The sequence below is a fragment of the Polyergus mexicanus genome, unplaced genomic scaffold (genome assembly GCF_030449975.1).
Source record: "Polyergus mexicanus isolate NDT 795.1 unplaced genomic scaffold, iyPolMexi1.0 SCAF_61, whole genome shotgun sequence".
NCBI lineage: Eukaryota > Metazoa > Arthropoda > Insecta > Hymenoptera > Formicidae > Polyergus > Polyergus mexicanus.
Window position 1 is genome coordinate 65,001 of NW_027223381.1, and position 2,500 is coordinate 67,500.

At 60.2% G+C, this 2,500-nt stretch overlaps 1 pseudogene; it reads left to right on the forward strand.

The window, feature by feature from the left end:
- LOC138943936 (large subunit ribosomal RNA) overlaps positions 1-2,500 on the forward strand; it is a 7,818-nt pseudogene that overhangs the window by 2,626 nt on the left and 2,692 nt on the right.

Here is a 2,500-nt window from a genome sequence, read left to right on the forward strand (position 1 = left end):
CGGCGTTCTCGCGCCGGTCCCGGGATCCGAGCTCGGTCCCGTGCCTTGGCCTCCCGCGGATCTTCCTTGCTGCGAGGCTTCCGTGGCGGCGCGAGCCGTCGTGGTCGTCCTCTTCGGCCGCCATTCAACGCTCAGCTCAGAACTGGCACGGACTAGGGGAATCCGACTGTCTAATTAAAACAAAGCATTGCGATGGCCCTCGCGGGTGTTGACGCAATGTGATTTCTGCCCAGTGCTCTGAATGTCAACGTGAAGAAATTCAAGCAAGCGCGGGTAAACGGCGGGAGTAACTATGACTCTCTTTTGACTCTCTTAAGGGCTCCGCCCGGGCGACCGGCGGAGACCATGTGCCAACCCCACCTCCTCGCGGTGAGAGTCGGGCAACGTCGGCGGAAAGCTTTCCGCCGGCGGCCAACGGGGCTCTGGCTTGGTGGTGCGCTAGCGCACCACCCGGGTCCGTGGGGTTGCCAGCCCCTCGGGCCTGAAAACGGTAGGCTCGTCAAAGGAAAAGAGATATGATTTCCGGCGGCAGCCTCGGGCCGTCGGTCCTACCGTCACATCCTCTCCTCCCTCCGAGCCCTCTCCTGGCCGTTCCCGCCGGCTTCCCGCCGCGGCTCTCGTCCATCCGCCTCCCGCTGCCTATGCCCCTGTGTCCCCGTCTGGTTCCGGTCAGTTTCCGTGCCTTATTTGTGGCCGTGCGTTCAGCACTTCGAACGGTCTCGGCCTCCATCGCCGGAGGGCGCACGAGGCCATCGTCAATGAGGAGATTAATGTCGAGAGGGTCAAGCGACAGTGGAGCGCCGAAGAAAAGCGCATGATGGCGAGAGAGGAGGCCCATGCCGTGCACCGGGGTGTCCGATTTATTAACCAGAATTTACTCGCCGTTATACCAGACCGCACCCTTGATGCCATCAAGGGAATGCGGAAGAACGGCGAGTATCGGCGCCTCGTTGCTGCGGCTCTAGAGGATCTGTCCGCCACGTCTGATGAGAGCTTCCTCTCTGGTGGTGGCTCCAGTTCCTCGGCCTCCCCTCAAGGTTCTGCCATCTCCACTCACGGGTCACCGGGCTCCCCTCCGCAACCCCCGTCTTCTCCCGGCTGGGGTGGGATGTATGGCAGTTTTGCCGGCGCTATCCGCGCTCTCATCCCGGTCGTGGAGGCCATCCAGGGGTGGAATTCCCGCCTTCTGGTCCAAATTGGATCAGAGGTTCTGGATGGTCAGCGGAGTGCCGCGTCCGTTGGCCCGTGGCTCTCAAGTGTGTTCCCTCCGACTGCTCCTCATTTGCGACCGCCCAGACGCATGGTCGCCAATCCGGGAAGAAAGGCGCGTCGGCGAGCGGAGTACGCGCGTATACAACGCCTTTTCCGCTCGCATATGTCGCGCGCAGCCAAGGAGATCTTGGACGGTGCCCAGGAAACGGACGTTGTGCCCGATGTGCGGCAGATGGCCGATCACTGGGGTCCGTTCGTCGCACAGGCCTCGGTGCCTGTGGAGATAGCTCCGCGTCTTCCTCCCAAGCGCGAGCTGCTGGGCACATGGTCCCCGATCTCCTGCGAGGAGGTGGCAGCCATCAACCTGCCCCTCAACTCGGCTCCCGGATTGGATGGTGTTGGCGTGCGTCTGTGGAGAGCCATTCCAGCGTCCATCATAGCTCTCCTCTTCAACATCGTGCTGCACTGCGGAGGTTTTCCAGCAGACATGCTGGTGAGTCGGACGGTTTTTATCCCGAAGAAGGGCGAATGCTCCCGACCGGGTGATTTCCGTCCGATCTCGATCACCTCCGTGGCCGTGAGGCATTTACATAAAATCTTGGCCCAGAGGCTTCGCGAGTCCAGAATCGTCGACCTGAGGCAGCGTTGCTTCGACGACGGGTGCGGCGACAATGTCGCCGTCCTGGCGTCCTTGTTGATGGACGCCAGGTCCCGTCGTCGTGAGATGCACGTAGCCTCCCTGGACTTTGCGAAGGCCTTCGATAGTGTCAGCCACGGCGCTATCACCAATGCCTTGGCTGGCCAGGGCTTGCCTCACGGCCTTATTGAGTATATTGGGCAGATTTACGCTCATAGCAGCACGATGTTTGAAGTGCGCGGTGTCAGGTCCGAGCTCTCTCGTATCGGCAGAGGCGTCAGGCAGGGGGATCCACTATCACCAGTGCTCTTTTGCCTGGTGGTTGATGTGATCATGAGATCTATACCTGCCGACGTCGGATACCAGCTAGGTGAGCATCGAATAAACAGCATTGCTTATGCGGACGATGTTCTCCTGTTTGCTGCCACCAAGTGGGGCCTCCAGACCTGTTTGCGGGTGGTGGAGGACAAGGCTAGGGAGATGGGGCTTTTGTTTCAAGGTAAAAAGTGCTCTGTTCTTTCTCTCGTTCCTTCCGGTCGGGAAAAGAAGATCAAGATTTTGACGACCCCCCAATTCCAGTTGCGTGATGGCTTGTGGCTAACACAGCTGGACACTTCCGCCGAATGGCGATATCTGGGGGTCAATTTCCGA